This window comes from Mixophyes fleayi, chromosome 1 (assembly GCF_038048845.1).
Source record: "Mixophyes fleayi isolate aMixFle1 chromosome 1, aMixFle1.hap1, whole genome shotgun sequence".
NCBI lineage: Eukaryota > Metazoa > Chordata > Amphibia > Anura > Limnodynastidae > Mixophyes > Mixophyes fleayi.
The window spans coordinates 263,789,694-263,809,297 of record NC_134402.1 but is presented as its reverse complement, the minus strand read 5'-3'; positions in this window follow the sequence as shown (position 1 = coordinate 263,809,297).

Sequence of the window (19,604 nt, the reverse complement as noted above, 5' to 3'; positions counted from 1 at the left end):
AAAATACAAGTTATATATTTTTTGAAAAGCATGTTATTTTAAAACAAAAACTGACAGAAGGGTAGACATTACATTTTTGCAATCAAACACTTTTAAGACTTATTGAAAGAACTGAAAATAACAAATATTGCACAAACATAGTCTCAACATGCACCATACAGGTTTGCTTATAATCAATACAAAGACTTATGTGCCAAGGTGATGACCAAAGATTACATAAAGAGGACACAGCAGAGAATGCTTTTTAAGTTTTATATAGACTAACTAAAAGCTAGGAAACCAGTGGAATAGAAGTAGGGGGGACTAGATAAGGCTTTTGGTGGTGATATGAATCAACTTGAGTGGGATACGCAGAAGAACAGATTTGAGACAGGATAATGCTAGAGTCAAGGCTATACTAGTAGAAGCTCGAGATTATAAATTGGGCACTAAACAGAATATGCAGAGAGTTCCAGGGACCACAAACTTTATGTAAATAAACAGAGATGTTCCTCTGAACGCTGGTAATATACTTCATTTATATATGCCAGATGCAGGAGCATACCATTTTTAGGATAAGAGGATGACAGTTTTTTCTATGATGCCGCCATTTGGCGTGTAACCTTGTTAATAATGTTGTGGTAACTGGTATCGGCAAGGGGAGTAAAATGAATTTAGAGCTTTATGGAATGGCTTTATCGGTGATGGTTGTGATCAGACAGAATATCTCCATCCGTAGCGGCTGAAGTGTGGGAAACCTCCACCAGATGTGCAGAAAAGTCTCCTGCTGCCCACAATTTCTCCAACATGGGTTGGATGTGCTTGAAAAAAAGCTGTGGAGCCTGGTTGGAATAATGGAGAATTTATTTGAGAAGGGCCAGGAATCAAAAGAGTACCCCTTTGACTTGTGCTGATGGCTACTCCACTCAAAAATTACTTTCTCTAATTAAAATAATTATACTCTGCACTTCCGCTTTCTGTAATTGTTCTTTATACTTGCAATACAAATTCTGCCTGAAATTGGCAGTTCAAAATTCAAAAGACACTTTTGGTACGATATGATATATAGGTTGTGAATAACTGACTTCCCTCACCAATAATTGTAAGCAAGGAAATAATCAGTGCAATTGGTATAAGACTTATCCATATGTCTCTGGAAGTATTGGTACAGGATAAATGTAGACATGGACTGAGCAGAAAATAATTTATCTGGATGAGCTGATAAAATGTGTCCTGTGTTCTTACTATAATGTTCTGTCTCTTGGCAAGCAAATCTTGTTTAATTCCTTATATCGACCAATTGGAGCCATCTGTCACCTTTTTGTCACCTTCAACTCCATCATGATTTGACACCTACTTCAAAGGCAAAATTGACACCATCTGTCACATAATCTTCTCCCATTAGATTCAACTCGACACTCTCACCTTCTCCTCCACTCCCCTACCAACCATTAGGCTTTTCACGCTGTTTTTGAGGACAAGGCCTTCATACTCCTCTCTTCCACTACTCACTCAACCCGTCCTTTTAAACCTTTCCTTTCAAAATTATTTGCTCCATTTGCTCCAATTCATGAGTGCAGCTAGCTCACCTCTTCAACCAGTCCCTCTCCACTAGCACTTTTTCTTTCATCTTCAAACGTGCATTTATCTCTCCAAACCAACTCTTGCCCCTACAACTCTCTCCAGCTACTGCCATATTTCTCACTTCACCTTTGGCCCAAACTACATGAGCAGCTTCTGTATACAACCACCTCACCAACTCACTCTAATCAGACTCTCATCATGTACACTCCACTGAGACTGCCCTCACTAAAGTGATCAACAACATACTCAAAGGTCATTCCTCCCTATTCATCCTCCTTGACCTCTGCCAAGTTTGATATAGTCAGCCACCCTCTTCTCCTGGACATTGTTTTCTCTCTTGGCCTTTATGATATTATTCTTGCCAGGTTCACCTCCTACCTATCCAATGTGTTTCTACTTCTTACACATCCTTCCCTCCACTACCTCTGTCTGGTCCCTTAAGGCTCTGTTCTTGGAAATCTGAGTCTCTCTTTTCTGAGAAAAGCAATATGCTCCTTTGGCCTCCACAACCACTTCTATGCAGATGCAGATGTAAATCACACCCAAATCTATCCCTTCTCCCTGACCTTTCTCTCCTCTTTCAACTGCCTCTCCATTATCTGCATTTGGATGTCCCAACACTATGTAAAACTCATCTTCTTTCTTTTTTCTGGTGTTACAACCCTTCCTCTAGTCTCCCTTATAGTTGACATCACACGCTCCCCAGTTCCTTATGGCTGCTGCTTTGGTGCAAACCTTGATGCTGCTCTTAGCTTTTATCCACATATGCATTCTCTTTTGCTTTTGTGTTGCAATCTCCATCAAAATATTGGCAAAATACACTCCCTTTGCACTATGGACATTACCAAAACCCTTATTCATTCTCTCTTTACCCTTCACCTTGTCTATTGCAACCTCCTGCTATCTAGCCTTCCCCTCACTCACAATTCCGCTCTATTATCTACATAAAGTGCTAGGCAAGACTGATCTTCTCTACTACACCACTCTGAAAATTCCTACACTTCACATTACCTCCAGAATCCAATTCACCCTCACTTTCAAAGCCCTCACAAACATTTCACACTAACACATCTTGGACCTCACCGTCTTAGATCTGCCTTTGACCTGAGCCTTGCCTCCTTTCTGATAACCACCTCTTAAGCACCCTACCCTGTCTGATATATATGTTTACAACTGAATTTTGTACTCTGTATTTATGAGTTAATTTCCTTGTGATATGATTTGTTCTATGATTTATTGTAGACACATATTTTTGTTATTTGCATTTATGAATGTTGGGTATTTATATTGCACTTCTCAATTTATATTGTATAGGATTGTATTGTTATGGTTATCGGTAGAATTTTCAGCAATGGCTAAAGATACTGTTACTGTGCTCAGCAAAATGACTTAAACTGCTACTGAGTACTCTTTAGTCCTTAATGCTACTGAGGAAACCACACCCATGAAGAAATGTGTCATTATAATAATTTAAAAGCAATAAGGTTTTTTATTGTATTGTATTGTATTGTATTGTATTGTAATATTAGAAGTGGGACTTTTGAATGCTTACATGAACCATGAATTAGTGACAAACAGTATAGATGCCTAGTCTAATCCATCATCATCATCACCATTTATTTATATAGCTCCACTAATTCTGCAGCGCTGTACAGAGAATTCATTCACATCAGTCCCTGACCCATTGGAGCTTACAGTCTAAATTCCCTAACACACGCACAGACTAGGGTCAATTTGTTAGCAGGCAATTAAACTACCAGTATTTTTTTGTAGTGTGGGAGAAAACCGGAGCACTGGGAGGAAACCCACGCAAACATGGGGAGAACATAAAAAACTCCTCACAGATAAAGCCATGGTCAGGAATTGAACTCGTGACCCCGATGCTGTGAGACAGAAATGCTAACCACTAAGACACTGTGCTACCCACAAGAGCAAAGGGATACATTGAAGTGTATCACTTTTTATCAATGCAGCAAGCACTACATTTTCATTGGGCAATTCCGATGTATTTACTATATTAATTCTGGGGATCTCCTTATCATCAAATGTGGAACATACTATCAATATAAAGGGGGAGATTCAATTGCTGGCAATGTATTGCACAGACATCACCACAATGTCTGGCTGCACAGATTGCCAGCCATTACGGTGGAAATCGCCACTCATTTTTCTGTGTACCTCTATAGGTACAATGAAAAATTAGCGGATATTCCTGCCATAACATCTGCAGGATGTGTCTCTGGGTATGTCCCAGTGGTACATTGAGCTGAATTGAATCTCCCCCAAAGACTTTCAAAAATATATACCTCAGTGCTGCCAACTCATTGGGATTGGTTGTGATGCAGCTCTAATTAAAGCAGCTTGTTGACAGGATGTGTCAAATTTTTAAGGACTCATCCATTCTTCAGTGATTCTCTATTTATGTGGATTATACATCAACTCAAAGATTGTGACTGAAATGTATGTACAACTATCTTATCAACTGATGTGTACTTGGGAATCTTAACTACTACAGGTTTTTTCTCTGGCAAGAGTGTATATGTTCTTGTACCTCATATATTTATTTTTAAATTTTATGGGACTTCTTTATAGTTTCTAATGGGAATGACCAATATTTTTTCAAATGTTTTATGCATTTGATGGTGAGGTTCCCTTTAGCACATGAGCATTATATTCTGCTGATATATGTATGTGTAGTTTCCTGTTTAAGTTTTTGCTAATATTGTTGTGAATAAAATACTTTTTTTATATGTGATAACACTGGTCCACGCATTTTATTGGCAATCATAATAGAGTGATTTTGGGGTAACTTTGTGGTGCTGATTCCGAATATGACACTGGTTTTGCTAGACTGGCTCTAATTTTTGAGATAGTCTGTACGCCATTGAAAAACATGGAAATATTTAATGGTCAGACAGAACCTACGTATAAATCACAATGAAATTGTCTGAAATCATACAAAAGTTAACACATGAAATACATAATGGCTTTATATTTGGTTTAATAAAGGTAAAAATAGTAAGCTGATTCGGCTAATTGCAATTAGTGCATGCTAAAACGCAGTTTGTGCAATTTACTTTTATATGGGTTCCCTCTCAATTGAAGGAATCCATTATCTCAAGAACTAGAGCCAATTTTAAAATAATTCATTTTTGAATTCAGCAACCACAACATATCCTAGATTCATTCAAATACTCCTAGCAACTAGAAACATTTTTTTGGTTGGGTTGTGTAATTGTTACCAGCTATTTACTCAGATCTTCTTTGCAGTTTTTGATTCTATTTGATTGAGGTTAGCAGTGACCTTGTTTTTTTGAAGCAAGGAGTTTTATCTGGTTTATGTTGTTAGTAAATTTGCTAGTGTCATATTTATATTAGTTTATTTTATTGGAGTAAATTTAGCATGTAGGGGGAGAGGGGCGAAAAAGGAAAAAAGGCAGTGGATATTGAGGCACTTCTCAAGTGCTCTATAAAATATAACTTTTATTAGGATTGATTAAAATGGAACGAAATGATCGAAATAATTAAAACAAAAATAAAATAAAAAATGGTGATAAGTGATTAAAATGCAAAATTAATTTGCAAAGTTTCACCTATATCCTCACAATTATGTAAATACACGCTTAAATGGCGCTATATTACTGCATACACAATGTGACTGGTTGGTACAATATATATCCGTCAGATATAAACTGAGGTATAAAAAACAACTAGTGCCTGTTAAATTAATGTTCAGTCACCTATCGCTGAATAGACAATATCCGCTGAGAGAGGTATCGGGTTTGAAGTCACAATATAATGTAACAAGCTGTTGCCCGAGTAGGTAATGTCAGCTCAGGATAGGGTTTTATTTTTGCTTTAATTATTTCGCTCATTTCTTTCCATTTTAATCAATCCTAATAAAAGTTATATTTTATAGAGCACTTGAGGAGTGCCTCAATATACACTGCCTTTTTTCCTTTCTCGCCCCTCTCCCCCTACATTCTAATTATTACAGTGTTGGGCGCACCCCCCGATCAAAACTCCTTGTTCGGGTTAATAAGAGTTACATCTTATTAGTGTTCTTGTTTTTTTGCCTAGTGCGGTTTTCCACCCCCATGTTTTTGGACTAAATTTAGCGCCTGATTATAAAATTATTTTCTAGATATATATAAATTGTTTGTGCTATTACAGGCTACTGATCTTGTTTATGTTAACTTCACCGATTCATGTCGATGAGCATTACTGGGTACATGATGGGGACTTAATTACAGTTCTGCCATGAATACAAATTGTATGCATGTTTTGCAAATAATCAAGTTTAATATGCGCTATGAAGAAATGGCAATATTTTGCTAATTATGTTAAATATGACAGCTCATGGTTTGTTGTTTTAAATTTGCAACTGGCTTTTTTAAAGTATTGTTTAATGATGAAAAAGATTTTCTGGAATGGAAGATTTTTCTTTTTTTTTTCAGACTAAACTAAAAATGCAACAGGAATGCCACAGAATGTACTTTGGATATAAGAATCTAAAAGAAGAATGTGTGATTACTGGCACCATATTGATAAGAACAACAGCTGAAAGGTAGGCATTGTTATATAAAAAGAATTGAACATCAGCAAGCAACAAAGACAAAGTTTAGTCATCTGGGAACTGGCTTATATAAGAAGGGGAATTAGAAGTACGACGAGAGAAAAATTCTGCTTATCACAGTGTTATTGGCTCTTTTCAGTTTAATATCTGATATCTCTCCTATCTGGGTAACAGATAGAAAACAGGTTTGTATAAAAATATAGGGAAACTATATTAAACCTGGCCCAATGGCCTTGAAGGTCCATGAGGAGGTTACTTTTTTCTGTGTTTTATATTTAAGAAATCTCTGTATATCAATCCTACACTGTCATGTGATCCATATCATCTTGCACTTACTATTAACCTCTGCAGCATTATATAACCAACTCAACAGTAAGGAGTACAATTCTGCCATATAAATAAGTGTAGGAGCACATCTGTATCTGTATCTGTTTAATGATAGTGAAACCAAGCTTCTTTAGCAAAGAGTAATTTGAGCTTCTTGCCAATGTTACAAATAACATTGGCAGATCAAAGAAGGGAGCAACAAATATGGGCCACCTGCCAAATCTGAAAAATACCATGCTGTGGCCTTTCAGAATTCTGTTCTTTTTGCACTCAATGCAAAGAGATTGCACTCATCAGACAATGTACACAAGCAGGGTGGAAAGGGAGTGAGAAATATTATTCCACTATGTACTTCCCAAATGCAGGGCATTTTTACTTTTTAGGTGGAAATGTTTATGGAGCTAATCTAGACTGTCACCAACACATTTTACTTCAAAGACTTTGGGCTAGATTTACTAAGCTGTGGGTTTGAAAAAGTGGGGATGTTGCCTATAGCAACCAATCAGATTATTTCTGTCATTTTGTAGAATGTACTAAATAAATGAAAGCTAGAATCTGATTGGTTGCTACAGGCAGCATCTCCACTTTTTCAAACCCGCAGCTTAGTAAATCTAGCCCTTAATGTTATATAATATGACTAATATGCCTAACAGAAGGTTTTAATAAATACAGGACATATCTTTTAACTGTAGCCTGAAATATATTTCTACAGAGACTATCTAGTGTTTTCGAGAAATTTTGACCACTTCCTGACACACAGATAGATTAGTAGATTGTACATTTCCTTTACCTCCTACAGTTTTCTATTTTTTTAGCATAGTATACTACTTGCAACAGCTCCTTCAAAGATGCTACTCCTAGATATCACTTTATGTCAAAGTAATGTGGTATGTTAGATATATTTTTAATAACACACTGTGGCATTTTCCTTAACCAAATTACAGAGTAACATAAAAAGTAATACATGTGTTCTAAACAAAGATGACATAAACACAAGACAAAAATTACAATTTAGTAGCATTATGTAGCCCATTTTTACGTAAATGAAAGGAAGTGCCTTGCATAACTATTACCTTTGTATTTCCCTGGAGTAAACCAGTTAGCTGCTGCTCAGTCTCTCCTCCTGAAGATCCTGTAGGCTGAAGTCAGCAAGTTTGTAATGCTTTTGTAGTAGATGTAGTGATGCACTTTGATTAAAAGAATAATCAAAGTGTATTGCTTCAATTTATTTACAATACAGTCTCTTGTTTACAGTCTATTGTCTGCTTCACACACACTTGAACAACATGGTGGTAATGATCTCATTATCACATCAAAACTTTGTAGCTTTAAACACTTGGATGAAGAGCTGACACTCACACATTGTTGGACTAACACATTCAATCTACTCCGCTCCTTCTCCAGTGTAGCACTCACAATAGTGCGCTATTCGTCTTTTAAGTTCTTTTAACCAGTGGTTGAAGTGGAAATTTAGAAGTGGTGGTAAGAAAATTTAAAAGTGGCGGTATGCCAAATGTAATGGGAATGTAAGGGAATGGAATTTGAGGCAGTAGGAGAAGTGGTGGTATGGCATGCTACCATGTACAACCCCACTTTGACCACTGCTTTTAACTCACAATCTACTGTAATTAGTGTATTGATAAATGCACTCTCATCTTAGGTAACTCTTTGAGTGTGCTTCCATGCTCTCAACATCTGACATGCAAATCAATTTAGCAGTATTATGGATTTTCTCATCTAGCATGTTGGCAGTCTCACTTGTTCATATATGTTTCTTTCTGAACATTTTTCTCAGAACTCAGGCATAAAATATCTTTTACTTTGACTTGATTAGTTAATCTAAAAGCTCAGTTCTGCTTGGCTCTCTAGTTCGGAACTCCCAATCAATTCACAACCCACCACTTAGGGCTTCACACCCACCAATACACAACAAAAGGCACTAATGGGTATCAGGCAGAGTTGGACATAAGTCTGTTTTATTGACATTAAAAGTGCATATCCTTACTGCGCATGTGCAGCAAACATGTACATGCATATGTTTCTACACAAGTTTACTTACAATTTGCGACTCCTAATGATTAAAGATCCGAAACAGGGTGGTAAGGGCAACATTGGCCAAGTTCAGTAAGGGGGTAGACCTGGACATCGATGCATATACGACTGTGAGGAGGCGCATCTCCAGTAGGTGCTGGAAGGCTGGTGCAACAAGGCAAAATGATGACTTTGACATTTGAAAGCACTTACAAGCAACTTCTTATTTGATGATTACAGATTGATGTCTCCAGCTGTAGTATTTGTATTTTTGTCTTGCCTATATTACATGAAGTCATGGGTGTCTTTTTGCATACTTATTTGCAAGTTTACCTTATGCTACTACACTAAAGAGGCTTTCACTTAAGTGATAATGACTTTTTTTTCACTTTAATTTAATAGCGAATGCATATTTTGCTATACACCTGTAAAACACTTCTGTGTCTTGGAGTTTTCAGAAGAGTCAGTTTTTTTTACCCTCAGATCTTTTTGGTTTTAAAAAATGAAAATCTCTTTGCTAGGACTATATATATTATTATTATATTATATTATATATATTATATATTAGTATAACCATTAATTGAACCTTACTGACTTTTGGCCAAGACAATGAATCAGATGTATTTTAGGAATAGCACACAGATGGGTCATTCCACGTCAGTTCAACCAAGTGTGTCCACCAGATTTTAACAAAAAAAAATTTCATTAAGAGAGAATGTCCAAAAACTATTTTTGACAAATATCTAAAATCTTTGATCAATAGTTTCCAAAATATTGATTTTTAAATGTATTAAACTATTTACTAATCACAGCGTATTTATTCCAGTTTATTTGAAGCATCACAGGTTTTTATTAAGGAATCACAAGGAAATTTAGACCCCTAAGGTAACTTTTCCTCCTGAATCCAATTGAAACCAAATGACTGTATCTGCGTTACGTTTCGAGTTACAGCAAAAATGCTAACTTTTTGGAACAGAATTAAAAGCGCTAGGCTAAATCAACATTAGCTATCCAAATTTTTTTATGTGCTTATCAAAGGTATACATTACTTCCACACAAATAAATCAGCATTATACACTGCTTCCTAGTAGAGAAAAAAATAATGAAGTTGACACTCGATTACTGTTGTACCGCATAATTTACACAAGAAACCATACAATTAAAATTGATGCCCCCCTATCCTTCAACTGTAGCGCAATTAAATTAAAATTGTCCCTGCATCCCCTTTTAGCTTGCGCTCTGGGCGGTCGCCTTTCTTGCACAGCCCTAGTTACAGCCCTGTAAAAACCATACCTAAAAAGTGCCCAAAACTGAGGCAATGGTATAACCCACTTATACAGAAACTAAAACTTAGCAGAAACTAATGGGAAGGGGATTCCGTTTCAAAACTGAAACTTTCCATTGAAAGCGAGACGGAGACAGACAGAAAGATAGTCAATCCTGGCAGCTGCTCCTCAAAAGTGCACATTTGGTAGTCTTTTAATTACTGATTGCCATATTACTATCTATTCAAAAACCACTGGATTACATAGCTAGGACCACTTTACAGATGAAGAAAAATAACTATTGATTCTGAGAACTGAAGTTTCAAATGCAACCAGTGATTCTGGCACCTCAGTCTGCTACCACCATGAAAAGATACTGCTGATAAACTATGAAGAATTTCAGAAAACATGCTATAATCCTTTCTTGTCTCACAAAAATGCTGTTATTAAGCCAGAAAAGAAACTGCCAAAATAAAGAATTCAACTGTCACATTGTAAAGAACAAACAGACATAGATATGCCATTACAAAGCTTGGTTGTACACCAGTGAAATTGCATTGGTAGAGAGAAGACACCGGGAGGCATATGCTTAAAGAAAGAGAAGCCACTGAAGACAAGCTTACTCAAATAGTGTCTCTTCTTAGCTCATCACTAGACTCACCCCAGAAAGTAAACAAATGTTCAGGTTGTAATGATTTACAGAGTCTGATATGTGAATTAAAGCAAAAGTGTGATGAGGCGCCACAACAAGAGGTAATAAAAATATTAACTCTGGCACCAATTAAGCAGACCGCAGAAGAATTTAATGTCACTGAATACAAGGTAAAACAATCAAGAAAACGTAAAGCAACCCATGACATACATTCAGAATCTAAAAAATATAGAGGGAAAGCCTTTCTTGTATAAATCGTTCATCAGCTACAGCAATTTGCCAGTGAAGCAGGGGGAGAGAAGAGAGGGGCCAGGGGAGAGAGGGAGAACGAAAAGAGTGGATGAAGGTTAGTAAGCCTGAAAGAGCTTTAGCTTGTTTTGTTCCTCATGACCTCCGCGGTGCATTAGTGTTGCTGCAAGAGGTATGCTTTCTGTGTGTGTTTGTGAAACTCACCAAAACTTAAAATTATTGGTTGCTGCTCTACCATTAAAGATGGACTACAAAGTCCTAACTGAAATACTTGTTTGTTTTTGAGTCTCAAAAACTTGTATGCTTCATAGATGTGACAAATGCCCAGGTTTGGAAGCACTTCAGAAAATAGTTAAAAAACTTTTTCATGATAGTAACATGGATGATGACAACAACAACTATAACCAGTGGGTCCACCAATGGCGCACGCAGGGGGGGGGTTTGGGTCTTCAGAAACCCCCCCTCCGCTAACTAAGTGCCCACCATAGTGGCACTGTCCTATACAGCAGCCGTGGTGCTGTCAAAGAAGCGTCCACGGCGGTGCTGTATTGTATACAGCACCGATGCGAACGCCTCTTTGACAGCGCCGCGGCTGCTGTATAGGGTAGTGCTGCCGAAACGGAGCGGGCGCATGCGCAGCAGCTCTGGCGTGTTTTTTTTTTTGGGGGGGGGGGTCCCTGACAATCCTGCGTGCGCCCCTGTCCACCCTGACCAAAGTAAATTGGTTTCAATCATTAGTACTGTGGAACAATTCAGTGAAGTTATTTGTATGGCTGTTGATGATGCAACAGCCCATCTGTACACAGGCTGAATATCTATGCCAGTTGAAGGAAACCATTCGACTAGAAACAGAAGCTATTGTGTTACTAGATTTTACAGAAAATGATTTATTCATTAAAAAATAATCACTAATTAAATATATTTATGTATGTTTTTGGTACAAATATGTATGTACTAATGTGTTTTGACGTGGTATAGATGATTCTATAGTAAAAAATAGTTAAATAAAAAATATGCTAAAGAAAAGTACTGTAATGTACATATTATCAATAATGAATGGTTGTGTAATGCAATCTAATGTATGAAAAGGCCAATCCTTTTATTGTGTTCTACATGAGCGCGTTAAACACTCCCCTTCACTCCCCTAAAACTCGCAAACACAATGATTAATGCGTGGGGGCAGCGTTCCCTCATTTTCAATTGAATTGCACGAGTTTTCACGCTGCGTTAATTAAAAACAGTAGCTATAGCAGTTAAAAACCCGCGTGTGATTTTTTTTTTAATGCCGCAGGAAAAAAAACAATCTTGTGGTCAATTGATTACCCCCCCAAATACTGCTTGTCATCAGACGACATGAAGACAGCAGGTACCAGAGTTATTGTCACTACGAACACAGTACAAAAAAGGTAGACAAAAGTGATCTGCAACCTGAGAGATACATAGCAGCAGTGTCTGATATTATTTGGTACATTGGGTATATTATTCAATGTAATAAGGAGGAACAAGATGTGCTGGTACACTTCATGAAACAAAAGCAATCAACAAATATGTTGCCCTGGCCTTCAAGAGCTGATGAAGGGTTTTGTTCTTTTATTCACGTCCTCTGTGTAACGAAAGTGCCTACTAATCAAGGAAGTACTGAGAGGCAGTATACACTGTCTGCTGACACTTTAAGGAAAATTACAGACCGTTACAACAAGTTCCAAACAAAGGGAAAATAATGTGATTGTTGACTCAACTTCAGTTATGTCTTAGTTTTTAAATTTCATGGTTTCTTGTATAAAATAAGTATACGGTACAACAATAATCAAAAGTTTACCTTTGTTAAGCACCTAAAAAAATTGGGATAGCTAATGTTGATTTAACCTAGCTTTTTTAATTATGTTCCAAAAGCAGTAGTTTTTGCTGTAACATGAAACATAAGGCAGATACAGTTATTTGGTTTGGATTTTTGAATTTGGGAGGAAAAGTTACTTTAGGGGTCCAAATTTCCTGGTGATTCCTTAATAAATAAGCCGTGATTAGTAAATAATTTAATACATTGAAAAATCAATATTTCGGAAACTATTGGTCAGACAGTCGAGATAAATGGCAAAAATAGTTTTCAGGATATCCTCTCTTAACTAAAATATTTTTGCTAAAATCTGATATGGGTGGTAGACATTTACATTTTTTTTGGGTGATCTGATGTGGAATGTCCCAGACAGGGCCGGACTGGACATCTGGCACTTCTGGCAAATGCCAGAAGGGCCGACTCCTCAAGTGTTTGTGGTGGCTGGTTCCTCCCCGGGAACCAGCCACCACTGTTGCACTGTTGCGCGCTCCTCAACTCCCTAAAACCGTTATGCTGTGCTATGCTGTATGCTGTGAGTTTCCTGCTTCCTTTTTCACTGATGGGGGGGTCGCGGGGGTGCCGCGATTTTCACTGGAGGGGGATCGCGGGCGTGCCATCATTCTCGCGTGGGGGGGGTCAAGAGTGTGAGAGAGCCAAGGGGTAGGGAGTGCTGGGAAAGGGGGTGAGAGAGCCAAAGGGGAAGTGAGAGAGGGTGAGAGAGCCAAAGGGGAAGTGAGAGGGGGTGAGAGAGCCAGGGGGTGCTGGGAGAGGGGGTGAGAGAGCCAGGGGTTGCTGGGAGAGGGGGTGAGAGAGCCAAAGGGGAAGGGGTGCTGGGAGAGGGGTGAGAGAGCCAAAGGGGAAGGGAGTGCTGGGAGAGGGGGTGAGTGAGCCAAAGGGGAAGGGGGTGCTGGGAGAGGGGGTGAGAGAGCCAGGGGGTGCTGGGAGAGGGGGTGAGAGAGCCAAAGGGGAAGGGGGTGCTGGGAGAGAGGGTGAGAGAGCCAAAGGGGAAGGGGGTGCTGGGAGAGGGGATGAGAGAGCCAGTGGGTGCTGGGAGAGGGGATGAGAGAGCCAAAGGGGAAGGGGGTGCTGGGAGAGGGGGTGAGAGAGACAAAGGGGAAAGGGGTGCTTGGAGAGGGGGTGAGAGAGCCAAAGGGGAAGGGGGTGTTTGGAGAGGAAGTGAGAGAGCCAAAGGGGAAGGGGGTGCTGGGAGAGGGGGTGAGAAAGCCAGGGGGAAGGGGGTGCTGGGAGAGGTGGTGAGAGAGCCGGGGTGGTAGGAGGTGCAGGAAGACGTGTGAGAGAGCCAGGGAGGTAGGGGGTGCAGAAAGATGTGTGAGAGAGCCAGGGAGGTAGGGGGTGCAGGAAGACGTGTGAGAGAGCCAGGGAGGTAGGGGGTGCAGGAAGAGGGGTGAGAGAGCCAGGGGGGTAGAGGGTGCAGGAAGAGGGGTGAGAGAGCCAGGGGAGAAGGTGATACAGGAAGACGTGTGAGAGAGCCAGGGGAGTAGGTGGTGCAGGGGGTTAAGTGAGAGGGACAAAGGAGAAGATGGTGCAGGGACATAGGTAAAAGAAAGTGTAAAGGGAGAGACATCTTAAGATTGGGAATGTCAGGGATGCAGCCATCATAAAACACAAGTAGTAATGAAGAATGGAAATGCACATAGGGGACAAATGTTAAAAAAAATAAAAAATCAAGTCTTCATACTCCATTCACTTATATTTTCCATACCCCCACTTCTAAATTTCTGCTTCGACCACTGCCCTCTGTTCCTGCTCCTGACTTCCTGTGTGAGCTGACAGCTGCTGATTTCTCCTTGCCCAGCGCCCAGTAGGAGAACATAAAACAGGATGCCATAATCAGGTAAGTTCATATATTTTCTCGTGTGCAATGTGTTTTTAACCATCCTTTTTTGAACTGGGGACACTACAGCGTATCCAATAATGTTTAACACTATGTATTGCTCATTATTGCGCTGTAATGTTTGGTGCATATTTATCTGTATAGAGATTTTTAATTAAGAGAAAAAAACATTGCTTGTCATAAATTTTATCTGTGATTGGGTCAATATATCTATTTTTGTTTGCATTGTAAATTATGTATTAAGCTGGTCTTGGGACTCACACTCAGTATCTGATATGCTGTACCAATTTTTATTTGTGAATGAGTTTTTCTCTGGGCACTACTAATGATTTGGGGGCACTACTATGGCATAATGTTATTTGGGGGCACTATTGTGGTATAATATGATTTGGAGGCACTGTTGTGACATAATATGATTTGGGGGCACTACTGTATGGTATATGTTTTGGGGGCACTACTATGCCATAATATGATTTGTGGGCACTTCTGCATGACCAAATATGAATTGAGGGTAATACTATGTGGCATAATATGACCATGGGGAATTACGATGTGGCATAATATGAACTGGGCACACTACGGTGTGGCATCATATGAACTTCTGCCAAAGGCAAGTCTTTCATTGTTGAATATGATGGGAGCCCAAAGAAGTTGCTGTATCGGGCACCAAAATTCCTCTTGTCAGCCCTGCCTGTGAGTCAAGGGGTTAGACGTCTCCAGGTAAATAATCTAAATGTTTCCTATCTAATCAAACTGATGGATCACATCCAATTATCTCTCACCGACCTCCTCTGACCCCCTTAATTTATATACTGTGTTATTTAAAATGAATAGAAAAGACTCATATCCAGTTACTGTAGTAAAAAAAATTATTTTTCTCTGACATTTTGCTGTAGATGGAAATACTTTTAAAGCGGCTGTGTGGGTTCAAATGATCATTCAATAGTTATGTTTTTTTTAGATATATGTTAGAGTTTATTTCATGTGGAATGATTCATGAAAATTCTGCCATTACTATTTAATTGAGGGAAAAGGGTACCTTTTACCTATATGTGTGTAAGTATTCTGTTCGTTGTTGCTATTTTGTGGGAGATTTGAAAAAAGCAAAACATTGGTTTCCTACAGTGGCGCCTGTATAATTGGTGGTTTTGCTGTAGTATGGGGTGGCGTGCTGGGTGCAATGTTGTAGTGTGTTTGGGGCTTTGTATTGCTAATAAGTAGGAGAGAGTATTGCTATAATGTGGGAGGTGATGCCGGATGCTGTAATGTGGGGGTGATGCCGGTTGCTGTAATGTGGGGGGTGATGCTGGTTGCTGTAATGTAGGGGGGTAATGCTGGTTGCTGTAATGTGGGTGGATATAGATGTAGTATGAGTGTGTGTGGGGGGTTATTTATCGCTGTAATTTGGGTACTAATAATGTATTTTCATGGTATTTATTGATGTAATTGGGGTGCTAACAATGTAATGTTCAGGGTCATTAGGAGAAATAAATACCCCCCACACACACACACTCATACTACATCATATTGTACAGCACCAGCAACGTGCACTGCGCCAGCATCAGTGTGCAACAATATAGTGCATGGAGCCCACAACACGTGGGCTTGTGTGCTTTAAATGCCAAGGCTGATTTTTAGTCCCAGTCCGGCCCTGGTCCCAGATGTCATATTTATTTGTAATCTTTAAAAATTGGCAAAATTAACTCACACAAATGATGCACTTAAAATTTTCTGCATTTTTAGAATTGCCTGATGTGTATGGCAATATACATTCTATATTGGCAGCAGCAGCAGCAATTAAGGTGCAGGGAGCATGTATACAGGTCACGTAAAACCCTTTTTGAAATGCCTGACACAGAGGTAAGTATCTGGTTCAGCCCCCCTACATCATGTCATAGGGAAAGAAAGTTGTGTGGAGTGGCAAGGTGAACAGGCTATGAGTTAATCCTCATAAACAAGTAGGGAAGGACAGTGCGAAGCAGAAAATCCCAACAACACTTATAGAAACACTTATAGCGACATGAGAAACCAAAGGCGTTTCAAGGAGTCTGTATTTGCAGTATGTCGGGAATGACAGTCTTCTGTAAGTGTTGTCGGGATTTTCTGATTCGCAGTAATGACTACCACCGTCATAAGCATGTGATTCTTCCTCCTGTGTGTGAGGTAGTTCTGTAGCTATGAAAATTGGAAACAAATATAATTTTTTTTAACCTGATCACAAAACCACAGTGTAATAAATCTACTTGTTTTGAGTTTAAACTTAATTATTGCTTACTGAATTTTAGGCTTATCTCCTGTCAACATTCCTGAAAGCAGATTAAATAACAACAAAAAAGTATATTAAAAACTGGGACATTGTTTTAAAAATACAATGAAGATCTAAGGTCTAATGAAAAGTATGATAATGTGGCCTTTGCACAAAGATTTTAGCAATCAGTTACAAAATGGTTCTTTAAAATATCTGAAAAAAATAAAATAATATGAACAATGTGAAGACTGATTTCTAACATGTTCATAAATGCGCATTATAATTGGGATGTATTTAAAAATAATATAACTTAAGGAGTGATATTTATAACGTAAAGTTTGACATATTATTATAAGTGGATCTTGTGCTTTAAATTAAAAAAAAAATGAAAAAAAAAAAAATGATGTTGTTAATGTTTAATATGGGCAAACTTGGATCGCAAATTCAATGAAAATGTTAACACTTTAAAAACAACGTTCTGTAGTGTCCAAAGTGTGCTTTGCTACTCTTGCACCACGCATGTTGATATTTTGTAAAATAATGTAAAATAATGACTACAAAAAATATTACATGCAAAAATGTTTTTTCATTTATGTTTCAAAGAGCAGCAGGAAGAACAAGTGGATGTAGAGGAGGGATGAAGTGACCTCTCTAATGAAGAGGCCATGGAAAAGGGCCCAAGAGACACCAATAATAAAGAAGCCAGGAAAAAGATGGCTGTGGAGGTGTCTGGCCAATCAGGGACAACCTGGATGAAGTTAATAAAGTCAAAACTATTTCCTAGTTGCAAACCATGTTTGCCTTGGTAGGCATGACACTGTATGCCTTACATATCATGGCCAAACAGAATTAGGGGCGGATTCAATTCAGCCACGTTAGTTTAGGATTAACGCGGAGTTAGCACTATTACCTTTGATACAGTAATTTTAACCCGGATTTTTACTTGCTGCCCAAGAGGTGCGCGCAAAAAGCAGCAGAAATTACAGTACTAATGGTAATACTGCGCACTCTTACTGTATTAATAGTGGTAATAGTGCGCAGGCCGAGTTATTTCTAGAATAACGAACCCTGAATTGGGCCCTTATTGTGACTTCAGAGAGTGTATAAGTATTTTAATTCATTTTTCCTCTCAACAGATTCTGAACATCAGGGGCCTGAAGCATGAATGAATGTAATTGCCGATATGGGCCGTGTTTTGTGTAAAATCGCACTGCTTAAGCCCAGAGCCGGAGCATATGCCAGAGAATGCAGCAACGTCCGATTCATCTTTGAGTGCAGAGGGGCCCTTACTACAGTCTACGAATTCAGGGAAGAAATGTGGAGAGGACTGGACATATGCATGTAGTCAACGTACAGTAAATGCACAAAGCAGCATCAGATTGTAGTTTTGGACATCTCAAGGGTACATGGTTTTCAGTTGTACCACTTGATCCAACTACAGGTCTGGTGTGAGTGCTGATTACTGTTGGTGACGGCTGTGTATGCATGCTAGAACATGTGTTTGCAATCAGGAGCAAATGTAAAAATTTATTTTATGTACAGTAGACATTAATAACAATAATAATAATAATAATAATGATATTAATAATTATGGGGGAACAATAAGAAAACTTTTTTTCTTATTTTTTAATGCTTTGTCATTGACTATAACAGGTAACATTAATTGAATAGTTTTATTTCTGTACGTTCTCTTGTGACTTTATATTGCATATATGTATTGGAAGTTTACTGCAGTGTATAGTCAGTTACAGCAGAGTGAACCTAGACCCGTTTCATTAATTGACGTTTCTTCAGATTCGCTCCTTGAATATGGCCGTGAATATCCCTGGTGTACGTGCATTTTTTAAAAAGCACACATTACGTTTGTTTTGTGTTTCTTAATGAATCAGGCCCAAAGAAGCATTTTCTATTGAAGGGAAGATAAAGCTGTACTGGGCATACTTGTAGGGCATGCATTGACAGATAGTTGACATTTTGCTCTGGGCCAGTCCATAAACTGCATATTGTTGATGCCCACATTCATTGCACAATAACCTCCCCACATGATATAACTTGGTTCTATAAACCTTAAGATAAATAAAGACTCAGGCACTGGTGTAAATTTGGCAAAAACGAGCTCACAATTTTACCTATAATACATTGGTGGTGAAGAAAGCAAAATGCACGACAGCTAAAACAACTAAATACTGAACCAAACTAGTGGATGGTCAAATGGCCCTGACTCCACTAGATCAAAGATAACCCTTACCTAATGGCCGCCACTAAATTTGACATCAGAGTGACTACACCCCTTCTAGACTCACACACAAAGCTGTTCAAGGGGTTCCCCACAGAAAGGGACCAAGAGCCATCTTTTCCTCAAAGTGGGCAATGACCTGCGGCCAATCAGTGGTAGCTCCATATGTATCAGTCGCTGATCACAGTTCTTACCTGCCTTACCTCCTCTATATAAAGGGAGAGAAAAAAATTACGTCAAACAAAGTACATTATTAAACTTCAATGCACAAATGCAAGTGCTGGAGGGAGGTATTATGTGCAGACGAATGAGACAGACCAGCCAGGAAATGGTTTTATATTGAAACCCAGAACATGACCCCATGAATGCCATTGGCTAGAAGAAGCCTCCAGGAAACACTTTGTTAGGTAAGTGTTTTGTGTATGTCTTCAAGAGTTAAGTGCATTTGGCTTTAGGGCTGCTCTTGTCATAGAATGCAATACATTAATAATTATTAATTATTTTACTAACATTTTATTTTATCACTTTTTGGTGTGTTAAATGCTTAAACAGTTACATTTAGTTTACTCAAAGTTAAAAACATGCTGAATCCTACTTGTTTTACTGCTCAAATATTACATTTATTTATTCTAATCAAGTGAATGATTTACTATTTCTAAAAGTAAACCGTGTGATTTATGTGAGAGATTTGTGATGCAGTCACAGTACACAATACATAGCCAATAGGGCAGCAATTGTCAATATAAAAAATTATTACATGTATATAAA